Here is a 24,508-nt window from a genome sequence, read left to right as displayed (position 1 = left end):
GTGATCAGGAACTAGTGAAAAGGTCAGGTAGAGATGAATCAACTTGGGTTGTAATATACTTGTGCATGGAAGCAATGCTAGGAATCTCTCTATATAGCTATCCTTATCTCAACAAGCAAAAATATGTTGTCTTTCTTATTATTGCTTATGTCTTCTCTTCAACAAAATTGCAGAAAAGGGCAGAACAGTTTCTGCCTGAAAGCGAGGGGGGTGGGGGTAAGAGAATGGGGATTGGGGGCAGGAGGGAGAAATGGCCCAACAATGTATGCACATATGAATAAATGAATACATAAAAAATTTAAAAGGGGGGAATGAACAAGAAGATTATCTCAGGCAAGGCCATAGCACATGAGAAATTGCCAGTTAAAGCTATAAAAGAAAGTTCACAGCCAAGACAAAGGGCACCATGTAGAGATAATTGCCCATTCCTGCCTTCCTTTGTCTCCTCTTGTAAATAAACTTTCCAAAGCAGATCTCCCCTGCTGTTCTTATCTAAACCACCTTAGGTCTCTAACCCACCAGTAGTTCACCTATTAACCCCAACACATTTCTTGTAACTTGATGTCCTGCACTGCCCTTTAAGTATCCTGTGAATTCTTTTTCAAGGCCCAGATTATGAATATGAACTCATCTAGGATGATGGGCATAAAATAAAATCTGAGTTCTCCACTTCTCTGAGTGGTACTTGGTTTCTCATCTGACAATATTTCCACAACAGGGTTGTTGGAGTTCTTTTTGATATGTTATTGCCTATGCCTGTATGTTCCTGTGTTTTCCCTATTCTTTCCTATATTAGTTTCAAAGTTTCAGATCTTACATTAAGAACTTTGATCTCCTTGAAAGTAAAGGGTGAAATACAGGGATCTAGTTTCAGTCTTCTAAATGTGGATATCCAATTTTCCCAGCACCATTTCCTTCCCCAAAACATGTTTTAGGTTCTTTTCTCAAAATACTGATGGCTTTGGGTGCATAAATTTATATCTGAGTCATCTATTCAGTTCTATTGATTTTTGCATCTGTTTTTGTGCTAGTACCATGCTGTTATTAATACTATGACTGTATTACAGTTGGAAATCTGATATTGTGATACTTCCAGTGTTGCTTTTTGTTCAGGATACTTCTGATATTTGAGGTCGTTTGTGTTTATATATAGACTTTAGGATTGATTTTCTAATTCTGTGAGGAATGTCATTGGAATTCTTGATGAAGATTTCATTCAACATGTAGATTACTTTCTGTAGTACAGCCATTTTCACATATTGATTCTGCCAATCCCTCCTCATGGAATATCTTTCCAACTTCTGTATTCCTCTTTGATTTCTTTTTTTTTTTTTTCATTTTTCTTTTATTATTCATATGTGCATACAAGGCTTGGTTCATTTCTCCCCCCTGCCCCCACCCCCTCCCTTACCACCCACTCCACCCCCTCCCGCTCCCCCCCCCAATACCCAGCAGAAACTATTTTGCCCTTATCTCTAATTTTGTTGTAGAGAGAGTATAAGCAATAATAGGAAGGAACAAGGGGTTTTGCTGGTTGAGATAAGGATAGCTATACAGGGCATTGACTCACATTGATTTCCTGTGCGTGGGTGTTACCTTCTAGGTTAATTCTTTTTGATCTAACCTTTTCTCTGGTACCTGTTCCCCTTTTCCTATTGGCCTCAGTTGCTTTAAGGTATCTGCTTTAGTTTCTCTGCATTAAGGGCAACAAATGCTAGCTAGTTTTTTAGGTGTCTTACCTATCCTCACCCCTCCCTTGTGTGCTCTCGCTTTTATCATGTGCTCATAGTCCAATCCCCTTGTTGTGTTTGCCCTTGATCTAATGTCCACATATGAGGGAGAACATACGATTTTTGGTCTTTTGGGCCAGGCTAACCTCACTCAGAATGATGTTCTCCAGTTCCATCCATTTACCAGCAAATGATAACATTTCGTTCTTCTTCATGGCTGCATAGAATTCCATTGTGTATAGATACCACATTTTCTTAATCCATTCGTCTGTGCTGGGGCATCTTGGCTGTTTCCATAACTTGGCTATTGTGAATAGTGCCGCAATAAACATGGATGTGCAGGTGCCTCTGGAGTAACAGTCTTTTGGGTATATCCCCAAGAGTGGTATTGCTGGATCAAATGGTAGATCGATGTCCAGCTTTTTAAGTAGCCTCCAAATTTTTTTCCAGAGTGGTTGTACCAGTCTACATTCCCACCAACAGTGTAAGAGGGTTCCTTTTTCCCCGCATCCTTGCCAACACCTGTTGTTGGTGGTGTTGCTGATGATGGCTATTCTAACAGGGGTGAGGTGGAATCTTAGTGTGGTTTTAATTTGCATTTCCTTTATTGCTAAAGATGGTGAGCATTTTTTCATGTGTTTTCTGGCCATTTGAATTTCTTCTTTTGAGAAAGTTCTGTTTAGTTCACATGCCCATTTCTTTATTGGTTCATTAGTTTTGGGAGAATTTAGTTTTTTAAGTTCCCTGTATATTCTGGTTATCAGTCCTTTGTCTGATGTATAATTGGCAAATATTTTCTCCCACTCTGTGGGTGTTCTTTTCAGTTTAGAGACCATTTCTTTTGATGAACAGAAGCTTTTTAGTTTTATGAGGTCCCATTTATCTATGCTATCTCTTAGTTGCTGTGCTGCTGGGGTTTCATTGAGAAAGTTCTTACCTATACCTACTAACTCCAGAGTATTTCCTACTCTTTCTTGTATCAGCTTAAGAGTTTGGGGTCTGATATTAAGATCCTTGATCCATTTTGAGTTAATCTTGGTATAGGGTGATATACATGGATCTAGTTTCAGTTTTTTGCAGACTGCTAACCAGTTTTCCCAGCAGTTTTTGTTGAAGAGGCTGCTATTTCTCCATCGTATATTTTTAGCTCCTTTGTCAAAAATAAGTTGCTCATAGTTGTGTGGCTTCATATCTGGATCCTCTATTCTGTTCCACTGGTCTTCATGTCTGTTTTTGTGGCAGTACCATGCTGTTTTTATTGTTATTGCTTTGTAATATAGTTTGAAGTCAGGTATTGTGATACCTCCTGCATTGTTCTTTTGACTGAGTATTGCCTTGGCTATTCGTGGCCTCTTGTGTTTCCATATAAATTTAACAGTAGATTTTTCAATGTCTTTAATGAATGTCATTGGAATTTTGATGGGAATTGCATTAAACATGTAGATTACTTTGGGGAGTATCGACATTTTTACTATGTTGATTCTACCAATCCATGAGCATGGGAGATCTCTCCACTTTCTATAGTCTTCCTCAATCTCTTTCTTCAGAAGTGTATAGTTTTCCTTGTAGAGGTCTTTCACATCTTTTGTTAGGTTTACACCTAGGTATTTGATTTTGTTTGAGGCTATTGTAAATGGAATTGTTTTCATACATTCTTTTTCAGTTTGCTCATTGTTAGTGTATAGAAATGCTAATGATTTTTCTATGTTGATTTTATATCCTGCTACCTTGCTATAGCTATTGATGATGTCTAGAAGCTTCTGAGTAGAGTTTTTTGGGTCTTTAAGGTATAGGATCATGTCGTCTGCAAATAGGGATATTTTGACAGTTTCTTTACCTATTTGTATTCCTTTTATTCCTTCTTCTTGCCTAATTGCTCTGGCTAGGAATTCCAGTACTATGTTGAATAGGAGTGGAGATAGTGGGCATCCTTGTCTGGTTCCTGATTTTAGAGGGAATGGTTTTAATTTTTCTCCGTTAAGTATAATGCTGGCTGTAGGTTTGTCATATATAGCTTTTATAATGTTGAGGAACTTTCCTTCTATTCCTAGTTTTCTTAGAGCTTTTATCATGAAATGATGTTGGATCTTATCAAAGGCTTTTTCTGCATCTATTGAGATGATCAAGTGGTTTTTGTCTTTGCTTCTGTTAATGTGGTTTATTACGTTTATTGATTTTCGTATGTTGAACCACCCCTGCATCCCTGGGATGAAGCCTACCTGGTCGTGGTGAATAATCTTTTTGATGTGTTGCTGAATTCGATTTGCCATTATTTTGTTGAGGATTTTTGCATCAATGTTCATTAAGGAGATTGGCCTATAGCTCTCCGTTTTGGAGGTGTCTTTGCCTGGTTTTGGGATAAGTGTAATACTGGCTTCATAAAATGTGTTTGGCAGTTTTCCTTCCCTTTCTATTTCATGGAACAGTTTAAGGAGGGTTGGTATCAGTTCTTCTTTAAAGGTCTGATAGAATTCAGCAGAGAATCCATCAGGTCCTGGACTTTTCTTTTTGGGGAGACTCTTGATTGCTGCTTCAATTTCATTTTGTGTTATAGGTCTATTCAGGTGATTAATTTCCTCTTGGTTCAGTTTTGGATGATCATATGTATCTAGAAATCTGTCCATTTCTTTTAGATTTTCAAATTTATTTGAATATAGGTTCTCAAAGTAGTCTCTGATGATTTCCTGGACTTCCATGGTGTTTGTTGTTATCTCCCCTTTTGCATTCCTGATTCTACTAATTTGGGTTTTTTCTCTCCTCATTTTAGTCAGGTTTGCCAGGGGTCTATCGATCTTGTTTATTTTTTCAAAGAACCAACTTTTTGTTTCATTAATTCTTTGTATGGTTTTTTTGGTTTCTATTTTGTTGATTTCAGCTCTTATTTTTATTATTTCTCTCCTTCTATTTGTTTTGGGATTTGCTTGTTCTTGTTTTTCCAGGAGTTTGAGATGTATCATTAGGTCATTGATTTGGGATCTTTCAATCTTTTTAATATATGCACTCATGGCTATAAACTTTCCTCTCAAGACTGCCTTAGCTGTGTCCCATAGGTTCCGGTAGGTTGTGTTTTCATTTTCATTGACTTCCAGGAACATTTTAATTTCCTCTTTTATTGCATCAATGATCCACTCTTCATTAAGTAATGAGTTATTTAGTTTCCAGCTGTTTGCATGTTTTTTGTCTTTACTTTTGTTGTTGAGTTCTACTTTTACTGCATTGTGGTCAGATAGTATGCATGGTATTATTTCTATTTTCTTATATTTGCTGAGGCTTGCTTTGTGCCCTAGGATATGATCTATTTTGGAGAAGGTTCCATGGGCTGCTGAGAAGAATGTATATTGTGTAGAGGTTGGATGAAATGTTCTGTAGACATCTACTAGGTCCACTTGATCTATTGCATATTTTAGATCTTGGATTTCTTTATTGAGTTTTTGTTTGGATGACCTATCTATTGATGATAATGGAGTGTTAAAGTCTCCCACAACCACTGTGTTGGCGTTTATATATGCTTTTAGGTCTTTCAGGGTATGTTTGATGAAATTGGGTGCGTTAACATTGGGTGCATACAGATTGGTTATTATTATTTCCTTTTGGTCTATTTCCCCTTTTATTAGTATGGAATGTCCTTCTTTATCTTGTTTGATCAATGTAGGTTTGAAGTCTACTTTGTCAGAGATAAGTATTGCTACTCCTGCTTGTTTTCGGGGGCCATTGGCTTGGTAAATCTTCTTCCAGCCTTTCATCCTAGGCATATGCTTATTTCTGTCGGTGAGATGAGTCTCCTGTTAGCAACAAATTGTTGGATCTTCTTTTTTAATCCATTTTGTCAAACGGTGTCTTTTGATGGGTGAATTAAGTCCATTAACATTAAGTGTTAGTACTGATAGGTATGTGGTGATTCCTGCCATTTAGTTATCTTAGTTGTTTGAAGGTTTGATTGTGTGTACCTAACTTGATGTTACTCTCTACTGTCTTGCTTTTTCTTATCCTGTGGTTTGGTGCTGCCTGCCTTTTCATGGTTAAGTTGGGTGTCACTTTCTGTGTGCAGGATCCCTTGCAGAATCTTTTGTAATGGTGGCTTTGTGGTCACATATTGTTTTAGTTTCTGCTTATCATGGAAGACTTTTATTGCTCCATCTATTTTGAATGATAGCTTTGCTGGGTAGAGTATCCTGGGGTTGAAGTTATTTTCATTCAGTGCCCGGAAGATCTCACCCCACGCTCTTCTTGCTTTTAATGTTTCTGTTGAGAAGTCTGCTGTGATTTTCATGGGTTTACCTTTGTATGTTACTTGTTTTTTCTCTCTTACAGCCTTCAATATTCTTTCCTTAGTTTCTGAACTTGTTGTTTTAATGATGATATGTCGTGGAGTAGTTCTATTTTGATCTGGTCTGTTTGGTGTCCTGGAGGCCTCTTGCATTTGTATGGGAATATCTTTCTCTAGATTTGGGAAATTTTCCGTTATTATTTTGTTGAATATATTACGCATTCCCTTCGCTTGCACCTCTTCTCCTTCTTCGATGCCCATGATTCTCAAGTTTGGTCTTTTGATGGAGTCAGTGAGTTCTTGCATTTTCTTTTCACAGGTCTTGAGTTGTTTAATTAATAGTTCTTCGGTTTTTCCTTTAATTACCATTTCATCTTCAAGTTCTGAGATTCTGTCTTCTGTTTGTTCTATTCTGCTGGATTGGCCTTCCGTTTTGTTTTGCAGTTCTGTTTCGTTCTTTTTTCTGAGGTTTTCCATATCCTGGCTGTTTTCTTCTTTATTGTTGTCTATTTTTGTCCTGAGTTCATTTATCCATTTATTCATTGTGTTCTCTCTTTCACTTTGGTGTTTATACAGTGCTTCTATGGTTTCCTTTATTTCTTCTTTTGCTTTTTCAAATTCTCTATTTTTATTGTCTTGGAATTTCTTGAGTGTCTCCTGTACATTTTGGTTGACCCTATCCAGTATCATCTCTATAAAATTCTCATTGAGTACTTGTAGTATGTCTTCTTTTAAATTATTCTTGTGGGCTTCATTGGGTCCTTTGGCATAGTTTATCTTCATTTTGTTGGAGTCTGGATCTGAGTTTCTGTTCTCTTCATTCCCCTCTGGTTCCTGTACTAATTTTTTGCTGTGGGGAAACTGGTTTCCTTGTTTTTTCTGTCTTCCCGTCATTGTCCTTGGTGTTGTTACTGTCCCTGTACTGTGTGTAATTAAGTATTTTCTAGCTTGTAATAATAACAATGGTAATATTGAGAATGGAAGAGTGAGCTGAGATGGAAAGCAAGAAGTTAAAGAAAAGGGGAAAACAAATATACAGACAAGAGGGAGAAAGCAGAACAAGGTATCAGACAAGAGAGTTTCAAAGGTATAAACAGGGAGTGTTAGTGTGCTAATTGACAGTAAGCTGAACAGACAATAGAGAGACAGAGAGAGGATTGAAAATCAAAGATAAAAAAAATAAAAAATAAGTATATGAAAGTAATATCTCTATATAAAAATGAATTAAAATAAAATGGAAAATAGAAAATTAAGAAAAAAAAAAAACCAAAAAACTTCCAAGTTTATATGCAATGCAGTTTCAGTGTTAATAATTTGGATGTCCGTCTCAATCTCCAGTCCTGGAGTTGGTGCCTCAGATGTTGTTCTGTAGTTGTCTCATCAAAGGGGATGCATAAAGTAGAACAAAACTACACTCACACACACAGAGAAGATAAAAAAAAAAAAAAAGCCCCACCAAGTGTCCCCAGTTCAAATGCAATACAGTTTCAGTAAGTTTTTCGGCTTGCAGGTGTAATTCAGTTGTTCTCTCATCAAAGGTAGGGAGAAAAAGAAAAAAAAGCGTCTGGAGGCAGTTCTGAGAGTGGTATCTGCAACTGTGGTTTGCCTGCCTGCTGCTCTCAGCCTGTAGCTGGCGGTGTTATTTATGCAGATCTCTGGGGTGAGCTAGCACTCACCTGGTCCCACAGGCTTTGTTTGCTCAGAGTTCTCCTGTGTGGGGGGCCTCTGCTACAGGCTTTCCCCTTTCCAAGCACTGGGAAAGGTGACACTGCCCCGCGTTGTCAGGCCTGCGTGTTTATTTACAGTTCACATGGGAAGTGGGTCTTCCCTCCTCTCACAAGCATCCCCACTCCTGGTTGTTGGGAGCGACCCGCTCCCGCCAGAGCCTCTCCGTCCCACCCGGCTTGTTTATTTACAGTCCCGGGAAGGATTCCCTTCCCCCAATCTTCAGCGCTCAGGGCGCCCCACCCTCTTTCCAGCGTGTCTTAACTGTTCTTATTGCTTAGTACTCAGTTTCTCTTTTTTTCCCGGGTGGAGGTCAGTCTGTCCAGGGGGCTATGCTGCTCTGGCCCAGGCTTGTCTGTGGGGCTACCGCGGTACCGCGAAGCTCACCTGGTCCGCGTCTTCCCAAGCCGTATCAGCATGAACTTCTTTGGAGTCACCTTGCAGAACCAGAATTCTTATGAGCCAGGAAGCAAAAAGAGCCCTCTTTGATTTCTTTACTCAGTGATTTATACTTTTCATTATAGAGGTATTTCATATCCTTCATTCAAACTTATTCCTAGGTGCATTACATTTTTTGAGGCTATTGTCAATAGTATTGTTTACAGATTTCTTTCTGAGTCTGTTCATATATAAAAAAGCTACAAATTTTTGAATATTGACTTTGTATCCTGCTACTGTGCTGAAGATGAATCTGGTGTCTAAGAGTTTTTTAGTGTAATTTTTATGGTTTCTATGTTGAATAAGTATAGGGAGAGTGGAAACCCTTGTTTCATTCCTAACTTTTGAGGAAATGGTTTCAATTTTTCTATATTTAGTATGATGTTGGCTATAAGTTTGTCACTTATATCCTTTACTTTGTTAAGGTATATACCTTTTTTCCTAGGTTATTCAGAGCTTTTTCCATAAAAGTATATTGAATTTTGTCAAAGGTATTTTCTGCATCAAGATGATCATGTGGTTTTTTTGCCCTTTATTTGCATATGTTGAACTGCTCTTGCATCTGTGCAATGAAAGTGATTTGATCATGGTGTATGATCTTTTTGAGACATTGTTGAATTTGGTTTTCAAGTGTTTTATTGTGAATTTTTGTGTCTCTGTTCATTAAATATATTGGCATAAAATTCTCTATTGCTACATCCTCATCTGATTTTGGAATAAGTGTAATACTATCTTCACAACTTTCTCTCAAAAGTTAGAGGGATGTTGGTGTTAGTTCTTCTTTACAGGACTAGTAGGACTTGGCAGTGATTCTGTCAGGTCCTGAGCTTTTCTTTTTGGGAGACTCTTTTACTGGTCAATGTCATTGCTTGACATATCTCTATTTAGGCAGTTTATATCATGTTGGTTAAATTTTTGTTGTTCAAGAGCATCTAGAAATTTACTCATTTCTTCTAAATTTTAGTTTATTTTTATATAGATGTTCATATTATTCCTTCTAAATTTTAGTTTAATATAGGTTTTCATAGTATTCCCTAATTAGTATTTGTTATGATATTAGCTTTTTCATCTCTAATTTGATTAATATAGGTCTTTCCTCTTCCACAGATTGGCTAAGGGTTTATCAGTCTTATTTTTGTTTTTGAAGAAACAACTTTTTGTTTCATTTACTCTTTTTATAGTTTTTTAAATCTGTATTTCATTTATTTAGACCCTAATATTTTAAATTTTCTTTTCTTCTTCTTATTTTGGGCTTAGCTTGCTCTTGTTTTCCTAGGAATTTTGGGGACAATATTGCCTCACATATTTGTAATTTGTCTTTTTTCTCTCTCTGTTTTTGTTTGTCCCGTGTAGGCAGTCATAGCTATAAGCTTTCCCCTGACACTGCCTTTGCTCTATCCCATAGGTTCTGGTTTTTTTTTTTTTTTTCATTTTCATTACGTTCTAGGAACTTTTTGCTTACTCCCCTTACTTCTTCTATTCAAACATGTGTTTGAATATTTTCTTTGCTTTCTTTTGTTGTTGAGTTCTAGTTTTATTCCTTTGTAGCTTGATAGGCTATAAGGAGCTATTTCAGCTTTCTTATAGTTGTTAAGACATGCTTTGTGTCAAAATTATTATCTGTTTTAGAAAAAGTTCTATGAACTGCTGAGAAGAATGTATATTGTGTTACTACTGGATGATGTACTCTGTAGATGTCCATTAAGATCATTTTGTCTATGGTGTCACTTAATTATGAAGCATCTTTGTTTTGTTTTTTTTTTCTGAATGACTTATCTACTGGTGACAGTGGAATACTGAAGTCTCCTACTGCCTTTGTGTTGGTGTCTATCTGTGCTGTTAAGTGAAGTTGGCTACACCAACATTAGGCACATAAAAGTTAACAATTGTTATTTCCTCTTGATGTATTGTTCCTTTCATCAATATGGTATTACCTTCTTTGTCTATTCTGAATAAATTAGGGTTTACTTTATCAAATATAATTACAGCTAATCCTGCATATTTTAGGAGTATTCCTGCTTGGAATATCTTTTTTCTCTTTTTTTCCCTAAGAAAATGTTTTGTGAGTGAAGTTTTCTCTTGTTGGGAACTAATCATTAGGTCTTGACTCTTAGTCTAGCTGCCTATCTGTCTTTTGATTGGGGAAAAGAGAACATTAATATTTACTGTTAATATTGATAGGTATTTGGTAATTTCTGACATGTTGGTTTGTTTTTTTTTTTCTTTTTACTGTTTGATACTTTCCTACACTTCATCTACTTATCTACTTATTTGGTGAGATTTATTTATTCTCATATGTTCATGGCTACATTTATCTCCATCTTCTGTGTATAAGATTGCTTTAGGCATCTTTTCAAGTGCTGGTTTAATGATTATGATTTTTTTAAATTTTCATTTATCACAGAAGGTTTTTATTTTTTAATTATGCATAGTAGTTTTACTTGGTAGCATAATCTATGGTTAAAGCTATTTTGCTTCTGCATTTGTATTACATCATCCCATTCCCTTCCTGCCATTAATGTTTCTGTTGAAAAATCTGCTGCTATTCTGATTGGTTTGCCATTATAGGTGACTTGAAGCTTCAGCCATGCAGCTTTCAATATTCTGTAATGTTCTCTGTACTTAATGTTTGAACTATAATATGCCATGTAGATTTTCAATTTTGGTCATTTCTCTTTGGTGATCTAGATGTTCTGGATGTGTCACTTTCTCAATATTTGGGAAGTTTTCTGCAATTATTTTATTGAATATGTTTCCTATGCCTTTAGGTTGCACCACTTCTACTTTAATGCCCATGATTTTTAGGTTTGGTATTTTAATATAGGTTCAGAGTTCTTACATATTCCATTTCCATTTGTATTTTTTCTTTCTTTTTATTATATATTCATTTGTATTTTCTATTTTATCTTCTTCATTTTCAAGTCCATCTTCAGTCACCTGAAGAAAGTTTCAACTACATGTTTTATTTGAATTAAGGAATTTCTCATTTCCAGAGATTCAATTTAGTTTTGTTTTTGTTTGTTTTTTGTATCTTTATTGTATTCCTCTTTCTTGTCTTGCATTGTCTTTCTCATTTCATTTACTGTTTATTTGTATGTCCTTTGAGTTTGTACAGAAGTTTGTTTGTATATTCTTTGAATTCATTTAGCTGTATCTTTGCATACTCATTGAATTTTTTTAGCTGTTTATTCATATTCTCTTTGACTTCATTCTGTTGCTTATCCATGTCTTCTTTCTTTGCACTAATCAATCTTATCATTCATTCATTTGAGCTCAGAAACTGAGATTTCATCCCTTTCAATATCCATCAGGTTCTTTGTTATGTGATTTCTGACATTATCAGGAGTCATACTCCCTTGCCTTTTTGTATTTCTTATACATCTATTTTGAGATTTGCTCTTCATTATTCAATTAATTGGTTAGGGATCTTAGATACCTAATGTCTTTCCATTGAATTATTTTCTATGTTTGGTGAGGACTTGTTATTGGCTAGACTGAATACTGACTTGAGAGTATAATCAATCAATAAAAATGTCAACAATTCAATACCAAACCATATATTTACAAGAAGTGGAATATCATTGGAGGCATTATCCATATATTCAATAATTTTCTATATGAAGAGGACTAATGCTCGTGTATGGTACAGAAGGGAGTTAGAAAAATAAAACTTGATAGTGTAGGTTTTAAAATTTAGGTAGTAAAAAGAAGGGGTGAGGGTAGAAGGTAGAAGGAAGATGGGGAGAAGGACAGGGGAAGTGAAGTATGAGGGCTGCAGGTAAATGAAACCATAGTGTGTAGATTTATATGCAATTATTGTGGATTTGGATGCTATTGTCAGGGATTGCAAAGGGATAAGAAGGTTGAGAGTAATATAAGAAGAAGGTAGAATAACATGTCAGTTGAAAGGTTTGTAAACAAGTGATAAGAAAATGAAGAGAAAATAAATGAAAAAAGAGAAAAATTAGCAATATGAGGGATAAACTAATTAAAATATTTTTTTTTTACAAAGTCATTATATGTTTCTTGTTCAGTACAATAGATTTCTTCTTTGCTCTGGCTGTGCACTGGTTATATACCTTCCAATCTCTGGTCCTCAGGTTTTTGTCTACTTCTCCTAAAGTGTTACTCACTTGCCCCTTCAGGACTCTTATTTGGCCAGATGTAACCTGCAGGGGATTCTCTGGTGAGAGAAGGCATGGAGTGAGTTGGGGAAGTTCCGAGCATGATGTAGCTTTTTGGTTCAGTGTGTTTTTCCCAGATCTTGCCACCTTTGGAGTCTGTGATTTTCCCTGTTCAGGGAATCTGATGTCTTCTCCAACTAGTCCATAACAAATGTTTTCCCCCTTTTTCACCTAAGCCTCCAGTTTAATGTTCTCTTTGGGGTCTTATGGGCAAATAGCCCCTGTGACTCATGTATATGCATAAGCTGCTGGGTTGATTGGTGAGTTAAGGACTCTAGCTAGCTGGTCAGCTCACTTTCACACCCTCTTTGTCTTTGGTACCAGATGCTGAGCTCTAGCAAGCTAGACTGTTTGCTTCCCACTCATCTTTGGATAGAGGACCTGGGCTGAGCAGCTTCACCCCAGTGGAAGTTTTCAAGCAGTCTTATTAGATCAAAGGGTTTTTTTGAGGCGTGAGATTTAGACAACTTAGCCAAAAGATATCTTAAGGGTAGAATTGATTTATTCTCATGCACTGAACAGGCCTATATCATAGTCTCCCATTTCTCACTTCTCCTTTGGATAGTGAAGCTAGCTTGAGTAGTTTTACCCTCCCCCTACCAACCTGGTCTGGATAACTTCTATCAGTCTGGTTAGACAAAAGATTTCTCATGGTCAAATGGATTTGCTCCTGTGTACTAAGTTGGTCTGTGGTAGCCCTCAAGACTAAAACTGGCTAGCTCATATATCTGGTTTCTGGGCTGATCATTCTGGTCTCAGTGTTGTGGGGATGTTGATCAGCAGTCAGCTTCCATCCACTTGCTCACGCAAGGCATGCCAATCTTCTCTTTGTCCTTTGAGCAGATATTTTTTCCTCATAGGATGGCCGTCATAAGTGTTTAATTTCTATTCTTAACTGAATCTCAGGACTTTACTCTATTTCTCTTGTTTCATCATCTCAAATATACAATCTCTGAAGCAAAGCTACATCATTTCAAAGAAGAATTGTTCCTCACTGTGTGTTTTAAAATGATATCCCCTCATTTTCTTTATATTTATCAGTATATATTAGTCATACAGGGGGTTTCATTGTGACATCTCCATATATACATACAATGTGCATATATTTGGTTCACCTCTCCTCTATCCTCCCTCTTGACCTCCCTTTTCTTCAACAGGTTTTACTGTTGTATATTCATACATGTATATAAGATACACTTGCATTTTTCACTCTCTTCTACTCTCTTCATTTTTTCTCCCCCTTTCACTAGTACCTTCATTTATCATGACCTGTTTTACATTTCAATCCTGTATTGATTAATGTCTATTCATTGTTCAGTGAGGTTTACCATGATATTTTTCCCTGTAAATAGATTGTATTTTCACCACCTAATCACTTCTATTACACTTCCTTACTATATTTATCTTAATGTATAAATATATTTGGTAGGAAACAGAACTACCACTTTGATCTTTTCACTAGAATATTAATCTAGGAGGGAAAAAAACAGAACAGTTCCTGTAAAAGTAACTGAAGAAAATAGCTTTATCCCACTTTTCATTTTATCCTTTGATATTGTTTCATTTTGGTAACTTTTATATGTACTTAATACATCATTTATCAAATGTTTTCTAACATATTCTCACAGTCTATGGTTTATCCACTCATTTTCTCACTGCTATCCTATTTACATAAACTTAATTTTGGATCAATTTAGATTTAGATTTGCAGAAAATATGCAAAACTAAAATAAGGATTTCCATGTACCCTGAATCCTGTTTTGCTGATTATTTACATCTTATGTTAGTATGGTATATAAGTTACAGTTGATGAACTAATATTAATATATTATTAACTAAAGACCATACATTATTAAGATTTCCTTAGACTTTACCTAATATCTAGTGATCCTTTAGGTCACAAATTAATGGTCTTTTTTATCTCCTTATCTAAGTCACATAATTCTCTCTGGCTACTTCCACTATAACCTAGAATTCAAAGAGTCTTAAACTTGAAAGTAATGATTATTTGGCCAAAAGGAATTAATACAAATAATGGTACATACATATTTAAAGTATGGGCTACATTATTCTATTTATAAAGAATAAGCAATCTTACTTTTCAAGTTCAAAGAAACATTTATGGAATTCTAGGTATATACTACTATTTGGTGGACCTTGAATATTTCTTTATAAGAATCCAGGACACCATATTGCATTCAGTCATCATAGCTCTATGTTAAGCTTGCCCTTGACTATAACAGCTCCTCAGACTTTTCTTCTTTTGTTGAATTTGACAGTTTTCAAGATTAATTCTCAGGGACTTTTTAGAATGTCCCTCAGGTGGGATTTGCCTGATATTTTTCTCATAATTCATCTTGTTATGGTTTTCTGAAAGGACATCCAGAGTCAAAGTGGTACTTTAGAGCTGGGCATGGGAGTTCATGCCTGTAATTTAAGTACTTGGAGACTGAAGCAGGTGGATTAAGCATTCAGTGCTAGTGTGGTCTATATAATTAGTTCCTGTCTCCAAAAATAAAATAAAATAAGTAAACATGCTATTACATCACACCATATCAAAATTCCATACTTTCAGTATGGTTTATCACCATGATGTTTATGTTGACCTGGATCACCTGACTCAGGTAATATTTTGCACATTTCTTCAATGCATTCATTTTTATTCCTATAATCTTCTGAATGACATAGCCAGGAGTGAGCACATAGTAGGGCAGAGTATCTATGTAATTTATTTAGAAATGTTATATGCTAAAGATTCATCTCTTTTCTTTCCTCTTACTTAGTAAGTTATTTATTTGCATTAGTGTATACTCAGATATCTATCTTATCCTTTAGATTTTACTCAAACACTAGTTTATTCTGTTTCCAAATTAATCAAGCCCTAGCTATTCAGAGCTCTTGAATTTGGCTTCTGTGTCTCTTTGACATGCCATCAATATTGTTGACTTTACAAAAATTTTTGAAGCATGTTTTTTAAAGCACTTCACTATGCTCTTTTAGTATATTTTCTGCTGCAAGTAATCATTTTGCCAGGGACCCAGATTTACTTTATTGGAGAATGGCATTAAAAACAGAATTGTTGGCTGTGGTGGGTGTTACTAATTGTCATTTTTTCTATTCTCCCTTAGCTGTCAGAAAAGGAAATTCATACATATATATTAATCATTCATATATACATACCTCTATTTATGTAAGAAAACATCTATAACAATATTGAAATAAAAATGTTTATACTGATATTTCCAACACTAAGTAATAATTGTAGAGATCATTGTAGCTTCAATTTATTTAATTGTTATAGTACACATGTACAATGGCACTAAAATTTTTAACTAGTACTGACATAGAAACAACTTTAGCAACCAGAGTAAAAGACTTTTATTAGTTTCTTTTTTCTGTTTGATGGCTTGCTTGCTTGTTTTCATTCCTTTTTTTTCCCCTTTATTTTCAGAGATTTCTTTTTTAAATTTATTCATTTATTCACGTGTCTACATTGTTTTGGTCATTTCTTCCCCTTGCACCCCACACCCACCTTCTCCCCCTCTTTCCCCTCTCTTGCAGGCAGAACCTGTTCTGTGCTTTTCTACAGTTCCATTGAAGAGTAGAAATAAGCAATAATAAGATAGACATAGCATTTTTCCTAGTTGAGATAAGGACAGCTATACAGAGAGATTCCTAGCATTGCTTACATATACAAGTGTGTTACAACCCAGGTTTATTCATCTCTAACTGATCTTTACACTGGTTCCTGATCCCCTTCTCATGTTGACCTCTGTCACTTTAAGGTTTCTGTAGTAGTTTCTCTGGAGAGGGTACATCAAATACTTTCATATTTTGGGTTTTCTACCTATCCCCATACCTCCCTTGTGTGCTCTCTCCTCATCATGTGATCAAAGTCCAATCCTCTTGTTGTGCTTGCCCAAGATCTAATGTCCGCATATGAGGGAGAATATATGACTTTTGGTCTTTTGGGCCTTGCTAACCTCACTCAGGATGATGCTCTCCAGTTCTATCCATTTACTTGCAATGATAAGATTTCATTCTTCTTCATGGCTGAGCAAAATTCCATTGTGTATAAATACCACATTTTCTTGATCCATTCGTCAGTAGAGGGTCATCTTGTTTGCTCATTTATTTTCATTGTTAGTACAGCGATGCTTTTCTAAAAAACCTTTAATGAAGTAACTACATACTTTCTAAATATGGTCAAACTTATTCTATCACATTCTGAAATTCTCAGTCTCCTTAGTGATTTTTTAAATTACATACATTAACATTCATTCTTTGTAGTGTAAATACCTAGAAATATGGTGTCACATATCCACCATAACACTATTGTAACAGTTTAGATCAGGAATGTCCCCTAAAGGCCACCATGTTAAAGGCTTTGCTGCCAGCCTGTGGGAGATGGACACTTTAGAATGTAGATCTTATAGAAAGAAGTTACATTGGAGTTGTTCCATTGAGGGAATATTGGGACCTTCACTTTCAGTCTCTCTCTTTGTTTTTGTTTTGTTTTGTTTTGTTGCATCTCAGCTGCCATGAGGTGAGAAATTTCCTTTCCCACACAAACCCAAGAGCAATGAATCCCATTTACCATGAATTGAAACCTCTAAAACTGTGAGCCAAGATAAATCTTTCTTCTTTAAAGTTTACTTGTCACAGATATTTATTGCACTAATGGAAATGTAACACACACATCAAACAGAATATCAAACAAAAACACAGGGAAGCATATCAAACCAATATAGAGTACCACATAAATATTCCTGGTGCTTCAGCAATCTATGATTTCCCTAACCTCTTGCAACTACTAATGAGCTTAGTGTCACAATAATTTTGCTTTTCAGAATATTATATAGTTAGAATCATATGGTATTCAGTTTTTTAACTTGGATTCTTTCACTAAGTAGTAAATACTAAATACCCTCCATGCCTTTTTTGCTTTCATAGTTCAATTTCTTGTATCACTGAATAATATTTCAATTTACAGATGTATCATGGAATGTTTATTTATTCTCACATTGGAGAAAATCTTTGTTGCTTCTGTGTTGACCACTGTGTATAAAGCTTTACATATCCATGTAAAGGTTATATTTGTGTAGATGGAAATTTTGAAGTTTGTAGTATAAATAGGTGTATATCTACATAATTGTCAGATTATGTGATACACTATGTTTAGATTTCTCAGAAAATGCCAAAGTATCTTCTAATTAACAGTGCCATTGCCATGACAATGGATGAGTTTTCCCATTGTTTCCAACAACCAGTATTGACAATTTTGTGGTTTTTAATCATCTTAATAGATGTTTAAATGGCATCTTGTTTTAATCTCCAATATCCTAAGTTTTTCAATATAAATTAGAAAAATCAGTCACAGAGATTCTTTACAAAATGTATGTGGTGATAGCAGGATGCTGCAATGGAATTTGTAAACAGTAAACTTCAGGCATATTCAAAGAGATGCAAGAAATGAGAACTTTTTTAATTCAAAAGTGAGAATGATTACACAAGATGTCTGAAGTCAACAATTTTTGTCCATCATGGTTATTGATAAGGGTGGTGTCAGTCTGAGGTTGTACAGATACTCCAGGGCAACCACCATCATAGAGGTAGTGCTTTTCAACATATGATTGTGGTGGCCATCATGCAATTTTCAGATTTTATTTGAATTTGACAATTTTCACATTTTTTGCACCATGCTATGTTCATTTATTACTTTAAGGAGAATTTTTTGCAGGTATTTTGGGCTTTCATTTTAAAAATCATGTTGAACAAAGATGGTTTCATTTCAACTTTCAGAAATACTTTAGTTTCTGTTGTAGCTATAGAACTATGGTCAATACTGGTGGTAGTAGAGGACATATTTGCCTTGCTTCTATTGTAAAGAGACAAAATGTCAAGTTTGACACAATAAAGCATTATGTTAGCTATTTTGTAAGCTTTATTCCATTAAGTTGATTAAATTTCTGTCTATTAACACAGTTTTGAGGTTTTTTTAGAATCATAAATTGTCAATTTTTTTTCCTGCATTGCTTGATGTATTTATGTTATTTTTCAACTTTAACTTATTGTTAGGGTGAGTTACATGGATTGATTTTTAAACCATGAACCATCCTTGAATTCCTGTAATAAATTCCATTGATCATGGTATATAATTCTTTTTAGGCAATGTTGAGTTCAATTTGCTTGCATTTTGCTGCACATTTTTACATCTATGTTCATAAGATATATTGTTTATAACTTTCCTTTCTTGTAATACATTTATCTCATTTTGGTATCAGGATAATGCTAGACTTACAGAATAAGTTAGGAAGTTTTCCTTTTGTTCTATTTTTAAAAAGAAACTGTGGAGTAGTTGTATCATTTCTTCCTTATATGTTTAGAAGAACTAGCTTGAAAGCCATTCAGGCCTGAACTTTCTTTTGTGAAAGGTAACTACTTTAATATTCTAAAACTGGTATCTTATTTTGGATACTTAATATTGTTCCTTAATAACTAGTTTTTTATCTCATTCTAACTCCTCTGCAATGTATTTCTTTCTTCAAAATCTTTCACTTTAACACTTAGACACCATTTCAGGTGATGTACTTTTGAACTTTTAAAAATGCACCCAAACATTTATCTAAAAAAACAAATAAATGCATGATATTCCCTAGGTTTTCAGTTTTACTAAGCACTTTGTAGTGTATTAATACTGAACATATTGTTTTGAATTTAGAAGTGATTTTTAGATGAAAATGTTTCTAGAAATTAGAGAAAACTATATTTTGTAAATTATTATAAAATATATATAATGCAACTTTTAAAATAAATTTCCTAGATAATCATATTTTGAAATTCATTATAGTGACATTAATAAATAATGCAAGATAGTTAAGGTACTGATATAAGACTGACTGTTACCATTGACTAGGACAGTTAAATGAATTTTTCAGTTTTATTTTAGACACATTTAGCAACTATACCAAGAAAGTAACATTATTCTCCAACTATATATTTAGATTTTAGAATATTTCTTATGTGTTCTTATGCAAATATTTACATAACATATTTGCAGAATTGTAATTTATACAATCAAATATTATATGCATTGTGACTGAATTTTCATGTTAAACAAATATCCTGTGTTCTCCTATGTTCCCAGTCCCTTATTCCACTAACTTTGACCAATTTGAGAATAGATGAATGCTTTATAAAACAAAATGAATTAAATAACTTCAAATGCAGTTAATATCTGTTGTACCTGGTGTACTTAGTTTTCCCTTATTTCAGTAACCTTGAGGACCAGATGTTCCATACATTGCCACAAGTTGAATGGAATTTACCAAACTTGCATCTCCTTTCAAGTTAGTTAAAAATAAACTTTTGTTCTGTTTTTGTCAGTCTTCAGAGACTACTCTTATTTACCCTATTTTAACCTATCCTAAACAAACATATTTATACATTTATTTATTTGTTATTTCCTAGGGAAATGATATTTTGTATGTACACACATACTTCACCTGAAGTATAATCTAAATCTTAATATAAATCAAGTCATTCTGATAAATTATTTTTTCTTTATCTTACAGAAGAGAAATTTCAGAAGTGTTAAGTGACTTTTTCTGAAGCCATCCATTGGACTCAGAGTGGAAGCTTGAATTATGTGGCAGTGCCCCTACCATCCTCCTATCATCATAGTAAGGGAGCTGAACTAAGTAGGCAGCTCATCTGCTTCCATCAGTTTCACCTGGGAAACAGCACATCTGGGCACTCACATTATTTTGTACTCTGAAAGACTGCAAATACTCAGTGAGCATGGATTTGGGGTTAAAAATAAATTTTGGCAAGTACACAAATTCACAGATACAAGTCCCACAGATAATGAGAATTTATTATATGTGCATCTGATTAGGGAAATACAAAAGAATATTTTGCTTTTAGAATGTACATGGCTCTTAGTATCACACTGAACACTCATTTTGCTGCAAATATTCACCAACAGTGTATGAGACAGTTTCTCTTTTGGGTTGATGAGACACAAAGGTGAAAATATGTGGCCTCTCATCCAGACATTTATGACTGAATAGGGAGAAAGTTATACAATAAGTAACAACACAATGCAATTAGTACATGCTTAATTTAGGATTATTTCAGTAATAAAGCACATAAAAACAAATTCAAACTGATTATGCCCATATAGGAAAGTATAGCTTTACACCATTGAAAACTAACTTGAGAAGGCAAATTTTAAAGAATGATTTGATAATACTTGTTGTAATTTTCTTACCTTTACCTCTTGTTGTGTCTTAGCTCAATTCTAAGGGTAATTTCCTTGGTGCTGGCAAATTTTCTAGGACAGTCAATGTCTCACACCTGCATATTAAACTGCTCAAAGCTTTCTTACCTTGTCCCTTAAACAAAAAATTACTTGAACCACAATTTCTTTGCTCTTTTCTTCACTGATCTATGCACTCTATACAATATGGCTTCCTGGTTTTCTAACTTTATTTCTGAATTTGGGAAAACAGTAGACTCCTTTATATTCCATTTACTGTGACATAGAATGGCTCTTCAGATATTAAGAAATTACCTTGACCATGGTATTGAAATGACTCTGAATGGATTATGCAAATTAGGACCTATCCTAAAAGATGAGAGTGGGGCTATTCACATCCAAATCACCATTACTAAAATCACTGTTTTAACATGTAAGTTAACATGATGCTAAACGCAATCACCATGTCCACCCAGCATTATGTTACAGAAATAGGAACAAGGTAACTTGTGAAAACAGAGGAATAAAAATAATTCTGTTAGGAAAAATTTACATTAATCATGTAAAAATGTTGAGGTTACAACAGGATGCCACCCAAAGGATGACACTATAAAATGAAGAAGGAAAGAATCACATTGAATTATAAGAAAAGTTTGATAGTCACTGTTGAACTTATGCCATATTTGTGAAAAAGAAAACTGTTAGGTCCCTGGCATTCTTGGGGTGGGTGGAGGGTCAGGAGGCTAACACTGAAACCCAACCCCCTGATTTATGACCGCTTGCAAAACTCCCATGCTTGTTTCCTTGCTTGCAAAATCTCAGGAACTTCCTGCTTCTCAAGTAGCTATTCATGTCGACTCATTCCATCTGGTGATCACAGATAAATGGAGGGCAGCAGCCCAGCTGTTCCCTGGGAGGAGCACCCTCCCTCCCTCATGGTGTGGCCACTCCTATAAATCCCTCTACCCATTCCAGCCAAGCTGCTGTATTCTGATCCTGAGGGAGGCAGACCAGCAATCTATACTTCAAGAAATTTTTCTTTTCTACAGGTGTGTGGTCTTTGTTCTGCAGTTCCTTACATCTGGTGATGAAACCTGGGAGAAATTAACAAGACACTCCAGCCTGGAGCTGGTCCCTTGGCTGTCATGTCCTGCCCTCTCTCAGACCCAAACTGCTGAATGGACCACACGTGTTTATGGACTATGGACCTTGGACCTTACTGCCTTGCCGGCTCACCCATCCACCACCTTTCTTCCACTGCCCTCCACCTGACCTACTCCTCTCCTCAGACTTGGTAAGTGTCACTTTTATCAGGGCTGCTTGCTGTCTCACAGTCACGGAAGTCATAGCTCTGCACCAGGTATTCCTCCCATGCCCGCTGGGGCACCTCTCCACTTAGCACAGGGACACCTGGCTAAGTGGTTGGGCATTCTTGTCAGAAGATAACCCAGGCTAGAAACGCCCACCTTTGGGAACGCGTTCGGGTGACACTTCACCTTCCCTCTCACTCTCTCTCTCACCCTCTCTCCTTCTCTCTCTTGCTCTTCCTCTCTATCTTCTTTTCGTCTGCCTAGGGTGGGAGCTTGACAGCCCCTCCAGTTTACTTTGACCAAATGGCAACTGGTCGATTCTGTTTTCCTTGCCTGAGTCATGTAAGGGAGGCTGGATCTTGACCTAGATCTATATTGTCCTGAAGAGTAAACTCACCAAGGCACCTTCCTCACTCGCTCTCCCCCCTCTTCTTTTTCTTCTACATTATGGGGACCACACACTCTAAATTAGATGCCTCCATGCCTCTGGGATGCCTTCTCTGCTCCCTCAGGACCATCCCCTTGGTCTCTAATATGATATAAAACCTAAGTGACTTATTTATTACTGCAACACCGTTTGGCCTCAGTACAAGTTAGACAATCAATCCCAATGGCCTGAAAATGATACTTTTGATTTTCACACACTTATTGATCTTGACAATTTCTGCCACGACAATGACAAGTGATCCTAAATTCTGTATGTTCAAGCTTTTCTTTCTCTCTGCTCTTGACCCTCCCTGTTCCAATCTTGTGATGCTGTTCAAATCCTCCCTGCCAGTGACAAAACCCCCTCAAAATTAAATACTTCTCCTTACCCCTCTCCTGAAAATTCTTCCCTTACTTGTTACCTCATGGGCTCTATCTGCTAGCCTCCCAACTCCTCATCCTGACAGTCCTGTACATCAATCTCTTCTCCCACCCAATCCTCAGATGGCTCAGATCCCCCTTCTTCCACCACTTCTGGCTCTCCTAAACATCCACCTCTACAGTAGTCACTATTGACCCTGAGCCTTCAGCCCCTCAGGGAACACCACCACCAATGTTACCCTCAGCCCCTGCTACACCCTCACCCTTCTCCACACCCTCATCTCATACCTGCTCCTATACCTCCTCCCAAACATGCCTAGCCCATCTCTACCCACTCCAGGAAGTAGCAGGAGCTGACAGCCTTATCAGAGTCCATGTGCCCTTTTCCATGACTGATATCTCTCAAATTGAAAAGAGACTTGGCTTTTTCTCTAATGACTCAGTCTCCTATATTAAAGGATTTAAATACCTAACCCAAGCATATGACATGACTTGGCATAATATATATGTTATTCTTTCCTCCACTTTAACTTCAGATGAGAAGGAAAGAGTTTGGTTGGCAGTCCAGGCACATGCCAATGATGTACATTGCACTGATCTCACTCTCCTGGTGGAATCCACAGCAGTGCCACTTGAGGACCCACATTGGGACTATCAAGATCTGGCCATGCTAGCCACCCAGAATTATATGCGCACCTGCCTCCTTTCAGGGCTACATAGGGCAGTCAATTTTGACAAACTTAGAGAAATTATCCAGCATCCACTGAAAACCCCACTGACTTTTTGGGATGCCTGACAGAAACCCTAACCTGCTATACTTATTCTCACCTACCACTTTATTTCCCAATCCTCCCCAGATATTAAAAAAAAAAAAAAAAACTTTAACAGGCAGAGGATGGCCCTCAAACTCCCAAGGAGATCATGTGAAAATGGTATTTAAGGTATTTAATAACTGAGATGTGGCTTGAGAGCAGCGAAAGGCCCAGCTCTTGGTGGCTGCCCTGAGGCCACCTCCTCCTACTATGAGACAGGCCAGACAACAGCACACGCATCCAGGAACCTGTTTCAAATGCAACCATATGGGACACTGGGCAAAAAACTACCCTTCACCTTGCCCACTGCCAGGACCCTGTCCACAATGTGGTCAGAATGGACACTGGAGGATCAACTACCCCATCCCCATTCCCACCAGACTAAAGGCCTCATGGACCTCTTGGCCTGGTGGCAGAAGATTGACATAGCCCTGGGACCTCGGCCCCCTTCAAGATCACTTTGGAGGAGCCCAGGGTAACCGTTCAAGCAGCAGGTAGGCCTCAATCACCTACTTGGTGCTTTTTGACTTCTCCAGTAAGCTTTATCCTTCACAGATCTCCATGGTGGGGGTGGATGGTCTCCTCCACCAGCAAAAAAAAAAAAAAAAAAAAAACACACAATTTTATTTAAATGTAAAACTCTTATAAAAGTTAGTTTTAAAATACAAGTTACAAAATAAACAACTGGAAATGATAAAGATAGGTATTGATTATATTTTTTGAGAAGTTAGAGGAAAAAAGAGAAAGGATTTTGTAAAGAAAGGTTTGTCTTAAAGATTGTTTCAAATTGGAGAGGAACGATAAGCACAAACCATCAAAGGGTTTAGTATGTTGTATGAAGGTCTGAGTAAGTTTTAAAAGTGTATAAAATGCTTCAGTGTGTGATAAAGTTAAAGTTCACTATAATCTAGGAGTTGCCTAAAAGATTTTTGGGGTCATGTCAAACTAAAATCAAATTCTCTATGTTTATGAAAT

Source organism: Castor canadensis, chromosome 9, assembly GCF_047511655.1.
Source record: "Castor canadensis chromosome 9, mCasCan1.hap1v2, whole genome shotgun sequence".
Lineage (NCBI taxonomy): Eukaryota > Metazoa > Chordata > Mammalia > Rodentia > Castoridae > Castor > Castor canadensis.
The sequence above is the reverse complement of the archived record's forward strand: the minus strand, read 5'-3'. Positions refer to the sequence as shown.